General features: G+C 44.5%; 1 pseudogene; it reads right to left on the reverse strand.

Annotated features, from left to right (window-relative positions):
- Nucleotides 1-5581: 5581 nt before the first annotated feature.
- LOC112103735 lies at nucleotides 5582-6968 on the reverse strand (annotated as a pseudogene).
- Between the last annotated feature and the right edge of the window lie 10309 nt (nucleotides 6969-17277).

The following is a 17277-nucleotide window of genomic DNA, read 5'->3' on the forward strand; positions in this document are numbered from 1 at the left end:
AGAGAAAATAGTTCAGGTTCCCCAAATGGAAACTGTTGGGATCTCAACCTACTTTCTCAACTCAAAATGACAGTTTTGATGGGTTCGTCAAGGGGCCCACAGACCACTCTCCTCAATGCCATCTGACACTGGAAAAACTTCCTCATCCCTATGGATGCTGTCTCACCGTGTTCCGCAGCACCTGGGAACAGATAACCTTCAACAAATGGGTGTTGGAGATTATTCAAGGTGGGTACTCCATCCACTTCACCTCCCCGCCCCCCTCCCCAACACCCTTCCCTGTCCCTCTTTGGGGACCATTCTCACGAGAGCATGCTATGACAAGAGACCATCTCCTCAGCGTAGGAGCCATAGAGCCACTGCCCATACATCTAAGAGGCAAAGGCTTCCTGATACTTAAGAAAAAGGGAGATTGGAGACTCATACTAGACCTCAGAGTGCTCAACAAATTTGTCAAGGCTCAGAAGTTCAAGATGGTCACATTGGCGACGATTATCCCAGAGTTAGAAAAGAGAGACTGATTCTCAGCCTTCATCCTTCAATATACTTGCTTCCACGTTTCGATCATATGGTGTCTATCAAGGCTGATTCCCCACTCTGACACTTTGAGTGCAGAAGGTGGGGGTCCACAAGGATTTAAAAAATTAATACTGGCCACTCCAGACTGGTATTAAATTCTCAAGGTTACAGCTCTTTTCTGACCTTGACTTGGTAAATGCTGCCACCACCCAAATGCAAAACCCCTTTTTTTGGAACCCAGGAAGGCGCACTTGAGAATTCCTTCCTGTGGGGTATCCTCAAGCCCTTTCACCCTCCCTCTGGGGAAGAGCTGAGAAAGAAAACAAAGGAAATTAGCTGTTGCCACCAGCTAATTAAACAACATACGCACAAACTTCTTAGGACACCAAAAATCCAATCCTGTTCTTAAAAAAGGTAAATTTTATTAAAAACAAAAAGAAAGACAATACATCCGGAACTTAGGCTTTTGCTAGATTTTAAAAGACTGTCCTGGATCTATTCAAGAAGCATCAATATAGCTCTCGTGAGGTTCATCTTAAAGATTATAAGCAAAACAAAAGCGTCTGGGGTTAGCACAGAGGAGTCCACCAGCCAATAAGAAATAACCCTAATCACGTCTTCCTAGACATTCCCTAATTTACTTACATTTCTGGGGTTCAGATAAGCAATCTTCAGGTATGATCTGATGGTTTTTCATACCTGGCTTAAAGCTTATCACAGCATAACTGCTCCTTGTTCCCCTCTTTTCCAAAGAACAACACACAGACAAAGGGAAGTTTTTTCCCCATTTTAAAAAGTTCTAGCCCTCCCATTTGGCTCTTTTGGTCAGGTGCCCACTCCTTTCCTTTTACCTGTGGGCTTGTTAACTCTTTACAGGTAAAGCAAGTAGAGAACAGCTACTAAGAGGAATTTTATAGCTAACTGGGTGTCCATAAAAGGGAGTTACTCCCCCCTCCGCCATTTATTACAGTGTCACAGATGATACCTCAGATTCCCACTTGGCCAATGCCACTACCAGTACAGAGTACTCCCTTTTGGTCTCTCATTGGCTCCCAGAGTATTCGTCAAGGTCCTTTCAATAGTGGTGGCCCACTTATGCTCCTAGGTCGTTATGATTTACCCTTACCTGGATGATTGCCTCCTCAGACCGTGTTCCTTCACCAAAGCAGAGCAAGTTACCCAGACTGTCCTGGATCTATTCAAGAAGCTAGGCCTGCAAATCCATGCACAAAAAATTGACATTAACACTGGTACAGAGACTAGCATAGGAGCAGACTTCGACTCTCTCCAAGTAAGAGCACTCCTCTCACATCACCATCTCTCCACACTTAGAGACAGTGCAATCCAGATACCAAATACTGGCCAGATATTGGCTTCAGCTTCTGGGGTATGTGGCCATGGGCATATCAGTGATACCTCATTGCCGACTCCGCATGAGATGCCTCCAGTCGTGGTTCAGTTTGGTTTACAGACCGAACAAGGTCAACCTAGATGAACTGCTATCGATGCCCACCAAAATCAAACAATCCCTGAATGGGTGGAAAGACCCAGCAAACACCTGCACTGGAATCCCGTTCACCCAACCTCCCTCATCTCTACTCCTCACGTCTGACACATTCCTTGTAGGCTGGGGCGCACATCTCAACAATCTCACAATATAGGGTAAATGGTCTCCATCTGAGATGTGTGTTCACATCAATTTACTGAAACTCAGAGCAGTCAGGAACACGTATGCTCACTTCCTGCAGATGATCAGAGGTACACACACACAGGTCATGATGGACAATATAGCTTGCATATATTACATAAGCTGTCAAGAAGGTGCTAGATTTCCCTCCCGTTGTATGGAAGCACTAAAACTGGAACTGGTGGGTTTCCCACAATGTTACAATATTAGTGGCTTACCTATCAGGAGTACACAAGATGACAACAGACAGTCTCAGCTGCAAATTCTCACACGACCATGAGTGGGAGATAGATTCAGTAGTACTCCATGTAGGGTGACCAGATGTCCTGGTTTTATAGGGACAATTCTGATTTTGGGGTCTTTTACTTATATAGGCTCCTATTACTCCCCACCCCCATCCCAATTTTTCACATTTGCTGTTTGGTCATCCTAACTCCACGACATATTCCGATAATTGGGGATGCCGATAATAGACTTGTTTGCTGCCTACCAGAACAAGAAATGACACACGGTACTGCTCCAGAGTGGGCATTGGCCAGCGCTCCATGGGGGATACTCTCCTCTCATGCGACAAAGTCCTCCTTTATGCTTTTCCCCCATTCACTCTATTGCTGAAAGTACTGTTGAAAGTAAAAAAAGAAAACAGCATAGTCCTTTCTCCCACCTGGCACAGACAGATGTGGTCCTCTTGCGTGTCACAACTGGTGCTGTGTCCACTAATGACTCTTTCAATCACTCCTTCCCTCCTCTTGCAGAATGAGATGCGCTCTCCATCCCAACCTATGGATACTATGGCTCAAAGCCTGGCTCCTTCATGGTTCTAGCATGTAGAAACATGCTGTGAAGAGGTACAGGAAATGTTATTACACAGTAGGAAAGTGACTACCCGTCGTACTTACCAACAGAAGTGGACCAGGTTCTGGATCTAGTGCCAATCCAAAAGGGTCACACTGGAGATGGCCACTCTACGTATAGTCTTAGACTATTTGTTGGATCTCAAGAAATTGGGATGCTCTATTTGTACACTTAGCAGCAGATAGAAGGGTACTCAATTTTCTCCCACCCGACGGCAAAGAGGTTTCTCAAAGGCATAGCGAACCTCTTTCCCCACCCAAGCTTCCTATCCTACAGTGGGACCTCAATCTAGTATTAAAAGGACTGACCAGACCACCCTTTGAACCCATGGCCACTTATTCTTTAACTCACCTTTCCATGAAGACGGGGTTGCTGATCGCCATTACCTCGGCAAGAAGCATAGGGGAGATAGTGGCCCTGATGGCATAGCCCCCATTCACAGTGTTCTTCCCCAACAAAGTCATGCTTAGACCACATCCAAAGTTCATCCTCAAGGTGACTTCTGCATTTCACATGAACCGACTCATTCACCTGCCAACCTTTTATCCTAAGCCTCACCAGGATAATAGGGAAGCCATCCTCCATACGCTCGATGTAAGGAGAGCCTTGGCCTTTTATTTGGACAGGACAAGAGGTTTTTAGAAAATATCTTGGGCTTTTCCTTTCCATCGCAGACAGGTCCAAAGGCACAGCGATTTCAGTTGAAAGACTCTCTAAATGGGTCTCAAATTGTATGAAACACTGTTAGCAGGGTTGCAACCTAGCACCTTTATCTACAGTCCATACACATTCCACGAAATGAGTTTCCTTGTCCGTTGCCTTTTCCAAGGGTCTCCCTATATCAAAAATCTGCAGAGCAGCTACCTGGGCGTCAGCACATACCTTTGCAGAACACTATGCTATCCTGGGGGACTCTGCTACAGATGCCAGATTTGGCACTATAGTACTATCATCTATAATAGACTCAACCCTGAAGCCCCAGCCTCTGATGGTGGTACTGCTCGGGAGTGACCTATAGTGGAGCACCCAGATGGACACTACTCGAAGAAGTTACTCACCTTGTGCAGTAACAATGGTGGTTCTAGATATTTGTCCCTATGGGTGCTTCATGACCCACCCTCCTCCCTTCTACTTCGGAGTTCTCATTGTAAACTCTGTGGTAGAGAAGGAACTGAGGAGGATTTGCCTGGGTGTTGTTGGTCAGCCTTGTGGCAGAGCATGGAGATGGGGGGTGGGCAATGCATGCGCAGGCCGAATGGACACTGCTACCAAAATTCTCCAATCAGAAGAGCAGGGATGCAGACACACCTACAGTGGAGCACCCATAGGGACACACATCTCAAAGAACCATCGTTACTGCACAAGGTGAGTAACTTCTTTTAAAGTTCATGTAGCAAAGGCTTCCTTAATCAAGAAATTATCTAATAATATGTTTGATAATCAGTATTTTGATTTTTATTGTGCTATACAGAATTTGGACTTTGTTCTATGGTACCCTCTCTTTGTACAGCAAAGTACTTTGACAATACAGACAGAAATTACTCTGCAATGCCTGGTGGCCGATGCAAGCTAGCGGGTAGTCCATAGCAGTAGTAAGCGTATGTGGGTGGACCCGTAGCTGGTAGGTCGATCCATATCAGCAGGGCTGTCCTTAGGATTTATGGTGCCCTACGTGGGATTATTAAACTGGTGCTCCTATGCCCGACTTGCTTTTAGCAACACAAACATAAGCTTACAGTATTGGAAAACTTGCCACATGCACTTTATTAAAAACAGTTTAACTTAATTAAGCACACTGTAATGCTGATGGACTATACTTGCACTAAAGAAGTAGCGCGATAGAAAAAATTCTGATTATATTTGCATCATTCTGTCAATAAATTTTTTTAATTTGTCAACATTTTATTGGAAATTTCTATGAAGAGGTATTGAAACGAGGATTTGTTTTTAATTAAAAGCAATCTTTCTGGCTTTTTTGGCTGCAAAATCAGTAATAATGTCATCGTATGACAAAGACAAAGTGATGTCTTGTTCGATTGCAAGAATAGCAAGACCAGTCAAGCATTCCTGACTCGTAGAACGGAGATAGTTTTTAATGAGCTTTAGTTTTGAGAAACTCTGTTCTCCTGATGCTACTGTTACAGGAATTGTCAGTAGAATATGAGTGGCAATGTACACATTAGGATATATGTCAACAAGTTTGCTGGTATGAATAAACTGTGCAACGTCCATCACCGATTTTTGCATGTGGCAACACTGATGACAATGTACTCAATTCTTTGTACAGTTCAAGTCCATTTAAATCAAAGCTATCACTGTGCTTCAGGAGCCTCTCTAGGTTCTTGCACTTTGTAATTCACTGCTCTTGTTTTCCTATTTCGTTGAATTTAGTTATGTCATACAAAAATCCAAACTGTTCATGATGTACTCATAAGGTATTAAACCTTTCATCAGCGGCAGATATTGCTTCATCCATCACAACATTAAAAAATTCAACCTCAAATTTCTTTTATGGATCGTCTATGGGCTCATAGCAGATCGTCTATTTGCTCCTTCATACTCCGCTTTCTGTTTTTTCCTTGAAACTCGTGTCGCATTCGGACATGGAAATTTTGGTTCTACACAAAGTGCCTGTGCAAGCTCTCTTGCTGTAACCTGTGCTTCTTTGAATCCATTTTCTCTGTATTTTACTAAAAAGTCTTGTGTGTTGTTTAGTAAGGTAAGTGTTGAATCAAGCTGCATCATTGGACTCTGCATTATTTTGCTTACACTTGAGCTTTTAACAAGAATGTCATACCAGATTACGACAGATGTTAGAAACTTGAAGCTGGATATTTCAGAGGCCAATGACTGTGCTTCACTTTTAGCTTTTGGATCTCTGGCTTCTTCTGAAATAGCAACCAGTGCTTTGTAAACTTCCTCAGATTGATATCTCAATGTTTTTGCACTTTCTACTCTGCTTTCCCAGTGTGTCTCAGATAGAGGCTTAACGGTAATACCATTGACATGTGCTTTGAATATTTGCCATCGTTGAGTGGAAGCTGAAAAGAGCACGTAAATGCATTGCAGCAAACCAAAAAAAGAAATCGCTTCTACAGAAGACTTGGCCATATCACACAAAATCAAATTAAGGCTGTGGCATGCATACAGAACAAAAAAGGCTCGTGGATTTTCTGCCAGCAATCTAGCTTGCACGCCAGAAATGCATCCTCTCATATTGGCACCATTATCATAGTCTTGTCCTCTAATGGTCATTACAGACAATCCCATTTGTTTTAGTTCATCAAGGAGAACTTGAAGTCCAAAACCTGTAGTGTCCTCTACTTCTAAAAATCTGATAAACAATTCCTTAACTGTAATCTGTGTTGAATCACTGTTGACAAATCTCACTACTAATGACATCTGTTCTTGATGACTTATGTCCGGAGTGCAATCTAGAATTACGGCAAAATATTTTGCCAAAGTAACCAATGAAACAATTTTGTCTTTCACTTTATCACTCATTAGCATGATCAGTTCATTTTGAATTCTTGGTCCCAAATAGTGGTCATGTATTTCATTTTCAGTTACTCTTTGGAGATGTTCACTCATCACTGTGTCAAATTTTCCCAGCAGTTGTACAAGGCCCAAAAAATTGCCATTTTTGGGCTGGAATAATTTCTCAACGCTTCCTCTAAAAGCAAGATTGTTTGTTGATAGAAATTCAACAATAGATAATAGATGTTCAAGAACATGACGCCAATGCTGCTTCTGACTCCAGCAATCTTTGATTTTGGGCATCAAGAGTTGTCTGATTTTTTTAACCTTACACTCAGCTCACACCATTTGTGCATACTTTCAATATGGTGTTGTGCATTTCATGTTGCGGTAATGTGTGACTAAGATTTTTCCAATCATTGATACCCATGGTTGCGATCTTAAAATTGCAACTATTGAAAATCTTGCATGGGAAACAAAATACAGCATCCTTGCATTTATTTAGAGTACACAAGCCACCGTCTGTTGACAATTTCACCATTAGAAAGTCTTTTGTAGTAATTGGTTTTCTGTGAATTTCCTACCTCTAATGTCTTTAGGATATTAAAGACCTTTTATTCTCATAGGGCCTTGCTCAAGTATAATGGCACGTAATTTGTTGGTCCCAAATAGCCATGCGCCAATGTCATCTATATCTCATGCTAGTACAGTTTCAACTGTTGTAATTTATTGTTTTGTGTCTGCATCTGTTTCAAATGATTGTTCCGTGTGTGGTTGCGTTTCTTGAGCTTCGTCTGCATAAAAATTTTCTTCGGCAGTTACTTGATAATCTTGATCAACTTTGTGGTTTTCTTGATGTACAAACTTAAGTATAGAACTCTTCTGTGCTTGTATAGCTAATCCTATTTCATCTTTCCATTTTCTTTTTTGTGACCCGGAAAGTATTTTCGATACAACATAACTTATAAGGGTGTTTTTTAAAGAAATAACTGTTTAAATTATTGTCAGATTATCAGAAATATTATTTAAAATAACTAATTTAGGATAGCCGTGAATCTGTGACCTTGAGCTAGTGTGAAGACACCTCACAAGGCACTCCACCCTGACTCAGACATAGTAGAGCTGGAAACCCATGTCATTTTTACAAAGCCACTTTTTAGTTTTAAATGTATAGTGGACATCAATCTTAATGTTAGTTACAACTCTATATCAACCTTATACTGTAAATAGATCAATGGCATTGTCCAGTTTAATAAGCTTGGTTTCCAAACAGTGGGAAAATATAACCCTAGTTTTATTCCTAGGTAAAGCACAAAGTGACCAAAATGAAGTCAGCACAGAATCATCTCATCTAGATTAAGGTAGCACAGAAATGTTACAGAAGTCCTATTATGCCTTATTTTTGTTTGGAAAGACGTTAGCCATAGTAGCACATTTTGGGCACTGCCAGAAATGTATGATAAATCACTGCCTCTAAAGTTCCATCAAAAACTGACATTTTCACAGCTCTAGCATGATCTGCTGCACAGATTCTTCACAAGAAGGCTCCACTGTGGTAGTGGCGGCCGGGATACCTGGGCCCTTTAAATCACTGCCAGAGTATTCACTGGACTCAGTAGGAATCACCATGTATTTACTTTATGAAAGTTGGACAAAACATTGTGAAAATGTAAGACATTGGCTGCCCCACCTCTGGGCTGGCAAAAGCTATACTGACTCACTGGAAAATAAAGCAAGAGAATCTTAGTAAAACATATGGTCACTCTATACACTAGTAAGGAGATGAGCATATTACAGTTGTTGGAGGGCTCTATTTAGCAGTAACAGGACTACAGGAAAGCCAGTCAACATTTTTTGTTTCTCTGATGAAAACTGGCCCACTCCATGCCCCAAACCAAACTTGTCACAAATAATTGTCAACAACTTAATTTTCTGTTTTTGGCTAAAATATTGATTTAAAAAATATTGAAATTGGATTCAGGATTGTTAGCAAGCATTTTTGGCAAACTAAGTTGTTAAATGACAATCTAAATGGCAACATAGTACTGCTTTCATGCTTGGCTCAGCCCCAGCCTGCTGGTCCAACAGCTGCAGTAGAGGAGGAGAATGATGGAAAACTGCAGGACCCCAAAATCCACCTCTTGGGGTGCAGAGAGGCAACAGCAGCAGCAAGCCCTCAGGTCCGATCACACGCCACTGGGCACCGCCGCCAGCCCCACGGAGCCTGGTGAAGTTAGCCCAGCATCTGATCTCAGGGATGGGGCACCCACGGAGCCACAGCAGCTCATCCTCTCCTGCGCTGCTCCCTCCGAATGAGATGGATCGCTGCCAGCCCGGGGGAGACGCACTCCCCAGCTACGGTGACCAGATGTCCTGATTTTATAGGGCCAGTCCTGATATTTGGGGCTTTGTCTTATATAGGCACCAATTACCCCACACCTAGGGTGACCAGACAGCAAATGTGAAAAATCAGGACAGGGTGAGGGGTCATAGGCACCTATATTAGAAAAAGACCCAAAAATTGGGACTGGCCCTATACAAGTGGGACATCTGGTCACCCTACCCCAACCCCCTGTCCTGAAGATTTTTCACACATGCTATCTGGTCACCCTATCCCCAGCCCAGCCAGCTGTGTGTGAGCATTCCAATCCAACCCCTGTTGCTTGGGCTGGCTGCCAGGGAAGTGAGTCATTTTCACTTTCATTTCCTCAGCAGGCAGGCTGCCAGCCCAAGCAGCACCTCACCTTACCCCACCCCTGCCGGAGGGGAGGGGGGGAAATGGGGGGTGCTCTGTGGGGGGGAGAATACACCCTATGGGGGGCAACAAAGGATACTGCCAGAGCTGCCCAGCATGCCTTACCTCACACCGGGGGAGAGAGTCGCACTCACAGTTGAGTTCCTTCCCCCACCCCTTCCCGGAGATCCCAGCAGCCAATCCCCTCCCTCAGACTGCTGCAGGCAGCTCATTCGGCTCTCTCTAGGACCCAACCCTGCTCCACTGCTTCCCGTCCATCCCGGCTCCCAGCAGAGTGGTGCCCCAGACATACTGGTGCCCTATGCTGCCTATGGCTAAGGATAGCCCTGCATATCAGAGGTAGTCCAGGACAATGGTCAGAGTTCTCACAGGGGTCATAACACGAAGATCCAAGGGGCTGGGTCACTGTGTTGAGGAGGTGAGGTCTGACAAAGTGATAAAGTAGAGTCAGGAGAAGTAGCAAGGCAAGGAAGTCTAGGAAGCAACTGGCAGGCACTGGTTTGTTGCTCAGACAGCTTCCTTTTCCTTTTGGGGACTTTATATAGTCCAGGTACCCAGTGAGAGTGGTGCCTGTCCTTCCAATGAGGGGCATGGCTGCTGTGAGCCTTTAGCACTAAGCCTGTTGGTCAGGGGCACAGCTGAGTGCATTGCTGTGGCACCGCAGCTAAGGCTGATACCTAAGGATCCGGGTTCAATACTGGGATCCAACACTGTCACTCTTGCTTTTTAAATATCAACAGTTTTTTAGTAATTTTTCAAATCACTTTAGTTAATTTTATATTAAACAACTCTTATAGACTACATATGAGAAATTCAAATGAGTTGCTTAACACAATAGGAAGCCTAAAAACTGCATTTTAAGAAACTTAAACATTAAGTTGCTTAGGAGAACAGTCTCGGTGACAGTCAATAGGGCTTGTGCTCCTAAATCATTAACTAGGATTGTAGGATGGGATTTTCAAATATACATAATGAAAACCCTGATACCTAAGCTATCAGCATTAATATTTCCTTCTCACAACTGTTTATGAGCAGCGGTATTTTTGTACTTGTGATACTTTTAGAGCAGTTTTGTGATGCTAAGAACAGTGTGATGTTATCTGATTACAGTATGACCATACAAAGCATTGTTGCCACCAGTGGTGAGATGGAGCCGGTTCCCACCGGTTCGCAGGAACTGGTTGTTAAATTTAGAAGCCCTTTTAGAACCTGTTGTTCTGGGACAACCGGTTCTAAAAGAGCTTTTAAATTTAACAAAAGCTCGGGCAGCTGTCCACCCCGTCCCCGGCCAGATGTTCGCGGGAAGCCTGAAACAAGCAGCAGGCAGGTAAGCTGGGGCGGGGGGGGGGCTCCAAGGAGGCGAGGCGCGGCCCAGCCCAGCCCAGCTCCGGCCGAGCGGCTCCCTCCGGCCTGGCCCCCGCTGAGCGCCCCAGCCCGGTCCCGGCCCTGGCCTGACTCGGGCCCCGCGGTGCCGGTCCTGGTCAAGTGGCTCCGGCCCGGTCCCTGCCGAGCGGCTCCGGCTGGCCCCGCTTGGGGAGTCGGGCCCCGCGGCGCTGGTCCCGGTCGAGCGGCTCTGGCCTGGCTCGGGCCCCGTGGAGCCGGTCCCGGCCGAGCAGACCCAGACCCGGACCCGGCCGAGCGGCTCCAGGCAGCGCAGTAAGGGGGAAGGGAGCAGGGAGGGGGTGTTGGAAGAGGGCAGGAGAGTTCGGGGGATTGTGGGGGGGTGGTCAGAGGGCAGGGAACAGGGGGATTGAATGAGGGCAGTCAGGAAGGAGCAGGGGATGGATGGGGCGGTGGGGGCCAGTCGGGGACAGAGAGAAGGGGTGGTTGGATGGGGCAGGGGTCCTGGGGGCCATCAGGAATGCGAGGAGGGGTTGGATGGGGTGGCAGGGGGCAGTCAGGGGACAGGGAAGTGGGGTGGATGGGGCAGGGGTCCTGGGGGGGGCGATGGGGCAGGGGCCCCGGGGGGGCACCTCAAGGAACATGGGGGGTTGGATGGGGCAGGAGTCAGGGGGGGCATGACCCCCTCATGGGGTGAGGAGGAGGGAACCTGTTAATATTTTGGCAGCTCATCACTGATTGCAACCACTGTTATAGATTTGCTGCAAATCTTGTACAAAGTTTGTCAAGTGAGGTGTCTATGAAAAGGTTATGATTTTGTTGGTTATGATTATGCTATCCGTATGCATGTATCATTTTTGTATTTGAAGTTATAAGTATTGGATCTATACCTAGATTTCAAATGTTTGCTCCTGGGGTACCACCCACAAGGTGGCTAGCCAGCACATCTTGGAGGGACTATTCAAATTAAGTGGCTCATCAAGAAACACTTGGTTGACAATGGACCATGGGAGACGCCCATCTACATTGAATGGACTGTCATGTAAACATGCTGTCTGGAGTGTAGGTAATGGCTTCCTGCAATGACTGAGTGAAGTTGGGCGTGGTCATGTGATTTACCCATGTGACTCCAAACTCCATCTTGTTGCTGTAATTTTCCACAGTAAGAACAATGGGTTTCCCTCCACATGGCAGAGGATATAAAAGGCCCTGGAAACCTCTCCATTTTGCCTCTGTCTTGCTCCACCCTCTATCCTGCTCCAGCCTCTTTCCAGCCCAAGCCTCTGGACTATGAACTTATACTAATGGGAGCATTCTAACCAAGGGATCGAGGACCTTCTAATGATTTGGAAGCAGCCAGAGACTTGACTTAAACCAGCAGTTTATTCCATCACTGCTACAAACCTGAACCAAGAACTTTACAATTATTGTATGTATTTGATTCCTTTAACCAATTTTAACTCTCACCTTTCTTTCTTTTTATGAATAAACCTTTAGATTTTAGATACTAGAGGATTGGCACCAGTGTGATTTTTGGGTAAGCTCTAAGTTATATATTGACCTGGGTGTGTGGCTGGTCCTTCGGGATCAGAAGAACCTATTATTTGATAAGACTGGTTGTAAAAAACCACTCACCTTTAAATCCAGTGTTTTTGGTGGTGATATAAGAACTCGAATGCCTGAGGAAACTGCCTTTATGTTTTCTTGGTAGCCAGTGTGGTGAAACAGAAGTTTACTTTTGTGGCTGGTTCGGTATATCCTATGGGGGCTTAGCTACCAGTCTTGGGGTGTATCTGCCCTATTTCTCAGCAGTTTGTCCTGAATTTGGCATCCTCAGTTGTGACCCACTGAGGCATGGTTACAGGCAGGAAGGGAATTTCTTTAGAACAGTTTCTATGGCAATTTTTCTGGGTAAGAAACCAAGTAAAGCCAGAAAACCAGATTAAAACAAATCCCACATCTTCTCCCTCAGAAGAGTGGCTGTCCTGTTACTGGAAGTGGCAATTTTCAACTGATTGTAATGTCCCTGCTTGAGAAAATAATTAGTGACTCTTTGCAGGGAAGCATTATCAGCCTTTTGTTCATCCTTGGCAGTAATGTTTCTGCTGCAGGGTTGGATTAAGACCATTGTGAGCCATAGGAACACCATGCCACAGGGCCTCCTGGGATCTCGTTTCCCTAGTATGTCCATGTCTCCTAACTTGAGTGTCCTAGAGAGACAGTAGTGACAGCTATAGACCTCCTTCCTTCGGAATAGTAGCGATGATACTAGTGGTCCCTGTTCCCTCACAAGTGGGTCCCCCACTACTGAGTCTCAGCAGTCAAGGCATAAGCATCTGGGTGGAAGGGCCAGGCTCATTGTGCTCTTCTGCCACATGGAGTCCTTTGCTGTGGTGGTGTTGGTGAGATCCCTACAGCAGAATAGTGAGTGTGATGCACTGGGCGGTATGTACTTTTCAGAAGTTGTATTTCGAACTGTCTAGGCTCAGACAAAATTCACTGTATCATTAATGTTCAGGTTATGTTTTCAAGTTTATTTTGTTTTTTCCCAAATGCAGAGAGCTTTTAAATTTTTTTTTAGATTGGGCTAAACTTCTGTTATAATCACATGATTCCAGGAGCAGGGCCCAATGCACAGACCTCTAATGCATCTGCCTTAATCCTGCCTGGGTCTGATTAAAGTTATTGTTCCTAAAAAGGAGAAAAACTAGTTTGTTTATGTAGTAAAGATCCATCCCATAGACCTTTTTGATCATCCTACAAATTTTAGGGAAGAAATTGGTCCCTGCAATAGAATTATGTAGGCTGTTCTAAAACTATAATAGAAAGGGTGTTCATTCTCTAAGTACTGTAAGATCTTTTCATAAGGGACAAAGCTTTCAAAGATCCTATCTGAGGATTCATTGAGATCTTCTTTGGCATTCACTCAATGGCATTCACTCAATACCACTCCCTCCTGGACATATGCTCTTTTAATTTACTGTTGGGGAGGTGTTTAACCAAACACTGACACGAGAGAGCTTTGTTACTACTGGTTATGTTGATAAAAGTTACTGCTGTGCACTGTTGTACTTGTCAACATACTTGCTCTTCCACAGCAAATTATCTACAGTAATATCAAGTTCTAAATTTTGCCAACCAGCATTTCGTGTGTGTGTGTGTGAGAAAATTCAGTTAGGTTGTTAAATGAGTTTATTTTATTTAGTATACAAGGGAAAATTTTCATAAACACCCAAGTGACTTTGGAACCTACATCACTTTTCAAAACAAGACTATACTCCTGAAGGAGGGCCTAAGTGCAGTAGCAATGTATTTAGCATAGTTATCAGCTCTGTATTGCAGATAATGTGCCTGATTCTCATTTACACTAAGGCCCCTTTACACACCTCTATTAATGTGGTGTATAAAATTGTGTATAAAAAAGTGTATAAAATTAATTTACTCCCCTGTTAAGGCCCTTTTAACATTGACAGAATTGTGCCAAGTGAACTCAGTGCAAATGAGAATCCAGTTCAGTTTCTCCATAGCCATGATTATCCAATATAATTTATTAAAGTGAATACAGGAGGGTCGTAAGGAGTGCTAAATCAATAGCTTAATCAGAAACTCAGGTGTTCCATGTATCCACAGACCAAATATAGCATGAGCAGCAGCACAAACTTCATCCATGCTGCCCTTAGGGTTGCCAACTTTCTACTCGCACAAAACCGAACACCCTTACCCCACCCTACCCCTTCTCCGAGGCCCCACCCCCCATTCACTCCATCCCCTCCTCCCTCTGTCTCTCACTCTCCCCACCCTCACTCAATCTTTTTCACCTGGGTGGGGCAGGAGGTTGGGGTTTGGGAGGAGGTGAGGGCTCCGACTGGGGTTGTGGGATCTGGGGTGGAGCTTGGGATGAGGGATTTGGGGTGTATGAGGTTGCTCCGGGCTGGGACCGAGGGGTTCAGAGGGCGGGAGGGGGATCAGGGCTGGGGCAGGGGGTTGGGGCATGGGAGGGTTCAGGAGTGCAGGCTCTGGGTGGCACTTACCTCAGGCAGCTCCCGGAAGCAGTGGCATGTCCCCCCTCTGGCTCCTGTGCAGAGGTGTGGCCAGGTGGCTCTGCATGCTGCCCAGTCCACAGGTGCTGCCCCCGTATCTCCCATTGGCAGCAGTTCCCAGCCAGTGGGAGCTGCAGAGCTGGCATGTGGGGCAGGGGCAGCGTGCAGAGCTCCCTGGCTGCCCCTATGTGTAGGAGCTGGAGGGTGGACATGCCGCTGTTTCTGGAGCCACGCAGAGCCACAGCAGGCAGGGAGCCTGCCTTAGCCCCACTGTGCTGCCAACCGCACTTTTAACAGCAGTGCTGACCGGTGCCTCCAAGGTCCCTTTTCATCCAGGTGTTCCGGTTGAAAACCGGACACCTGGCAACTCTAGCTGCCCTACCTCACCTTATTCTGCAAAGGGGGGCCAAGAGGTAAATTGTGGATCTAGATCCATACAGTCCTTGGTCTATCTCCTGAGAATTCTACTGGTTGCTATGGGTTGAAGTTACATTTAAACTTGATTTGGGGACTCAGTACTGCTCCACATTGAATTCAATGTCAGTGGCAACAGATTCAGGCTCTAAGACTTTATGAAAGAAAGGGCAGAAAATATACTCCAGAAGAATGAGGGAACAGGTGAAATAAAAGTCAAATATGTAGAAAGAATATTAACACTTTCAATTTTACTACATCTAGGCTTTACCAGAGAATACAAAGTTTTATTTAGGGCTGCAATGAGGTTAAAACTAGTAAAATCACACACTGAGCAGGGTGAATGATTAGAGGGAGACTAAGCCTGAAAGTAGGAAGTGAAGAACTACAGTGACATTTCTAGAAAGGATTTTAATATGTTTGTTGGACTCAAGAGACCCAGTCACTAAATGCTCCTTTGTTTAATATATCTACTGTAGTTAATTGAAGATGGGTAGCTTTATAGGAGCAGGCTTTTAGCTGTCTATGGAAAAATCTGCATTAAAGAACCATTTTAAGGAAGGAAGGCAATTAATTGGGCATCTACATGTGACCTTTATTTTCTCCAGAAAAATATATCTGAAGTCTCAGAACAGTTTCCCATAGAATTGCTAGAGTATGAGGGCTTTGCTGTGAGTTCCCCAAGTTTGCTGCCAAAAGTTTTTTTTTTTTTTTTAATCAATCAATGAAGTGGTTGCTCAGTACTACACTGCAAATGCACTCTTGTATTTATAGCAGGAAGTCTCCCTCTGATTGTTCAAAAGCTGCATGCAGGCATCATTCCCCAAACCTTAAACAAAAAAAAAACCACAACAATCATCTGAGCTACCCAAGTTCACTGTTGCCTCAGGGAAAAGCCTTATATGAACCTAAAAAACCCTCTAGCGTATATACCAATATCTATGATTGAATTATCCATCAATTGTGGCTTTGTTACAATTTTCCCACCACGTGTTGGAGAGACACTGGGGACTGAAAATGATCAAGTGACCAAAAAGAAGACAATTTATTTAGCCCTTTATGGTAAAGCTTTGAAAATGAAATCCTTATACCTTCATACAATTCAAGTAAATAAGCTGAATGCTGAGGTGGGAGGAAGGAATCCTTTCCCTATAAAGATAGGGAGCAGATCTCTTTTTTTCCACCCCACTCCCTCAATAAGCCACAATAGCCTCCACTTCTATTGTGCCACTCACTCTGCAGGTAGACAGGTCAGTGGATTCATTATGCTATCCTGTCCACAAACTCCTCCCTTGCATTGCGGTCCAAGAAACCTCTTCAGAGCCATATTTAATAGTTTTAATTGAATATGCAGCCCCTGTGTGGGATCCCTGACTCCTATGTACTGCTGTAATGACCTGTTACACCTGTGGAATTGCCCTCTCTCTCCAGTGTAAATAGCTATTAGGATCCAACCATCAGATATGATCTGAATCTTATTTGAAGTGAATGAGAATATTTTTCTGTTTCATATATCCGGTCACATCTACACGTACAGCTTTTGCTGATATAATAATGTTCATTAGGGGTGGTGGTTTTTAATGACGTTTGTATGGTGATAAAAAAAAACCCATGATATAGATGCAGTTATACTGGCATATAGGTGCTTTTGTCAGTATAGCTTATTTCACTCAATGAACTGGTATTATCTATATTGCCAAAAGCACTTTTTTCCCCAGTATAATCTGTATCTACACTAGGGTGCTTTGCCACTATAGCTATACTTGCAAACCTTTTCTAATGTAAATTAGGCCTCATTGTGGAAAGACACTCAGCTGGAGAATCCTTAGGCAGATGTGTCCTACAGCACCACATAAAGAATCCTGACATCTTGACATGAAGTTTCATTGACTTCACTGAAAGATCAAATATCAACATGTGATCCAGTAGAATTAAAGTTTCCAGGAGGGAGGTGTATCAGACTCTTAAGATGAATGTGCAACCTCTAGAACAGGGGTTCTCACAACAAATTTTTTGGTGATCTCGGAGTGTGGCCATCAACTCTTGCCGGTGGCCACTCTGACAAACACGTCTCTCTGTTCCCGCCTCCCATGGCCCTTCAGCAAGAACCCGCCCCGGGGAAGATGGGTTGAGAACTCACCAGCCGCCTGTGGAATCCCAGGCTCCCTGTAACCCAGCTTGGGTGTGGG

This window comes from Terrapene carolina, unplaced genomic scaffold (genome assembly GCF_002925995.2).
Source record: "Terrapene carolina triunguis isolate 2854851 unplaced genomic scaffold, T_m_triunguis-2.0 Scaffold232, whole genome shotgun sequence".
Lineage (NCBI taxonomy): Eukaryota > Metazoa > Chordata > Testudines > Emydidae > Terrapene > Terrapene triunguis.